We start from the raw sequence: 311 nt of genomic DNA, 5'->3' as shown, positions 1-311 counted from the left end.
GATAAAAATGGCCCACAGTGAGCAGTTCTAGAGGGTCAGTCAGAGGATAAAAGCAATTATACTACAATTGAGTACCAAAAATGGGTGCTGGATCAGAAGCCCAGGCTTTTAATTCAGCACTCTAGAGGCAGAGGCAGAGGATCTCTGTGAGTTCAACAGCAGCTTGGTCGACACAGAGAGAGCCAGTCCAGCCAGGGCTAAATAGTGAGACTCTGCGTCAGAAAAAGAAAACAAAAAATATATACAGTATAAATATATAATATAGTATATGTGCAATATATAATATATATTTTTATATGTGCAATATATAA

Source organism: Nannospalax galili, unplaced genomic scaffold (genome assembly GCF_000622305.1).
Source record: "Nannospalax galili isolate Female #2095 unplaced genomic scaffold, S.galili_v1.0 scaffold960, whole genome shotgun sequence".
Lineage (NCBI taxonomy): Eukaryota > Metazoa > Chordata > Mammalia > Rodentia > Spalacidae > Nannospalax > Nannospalax galili.
The sequence above is the reverse complement of the archived record's forward strand: the minus strand, read 5'-3'. Positions refer to the sequence as shown.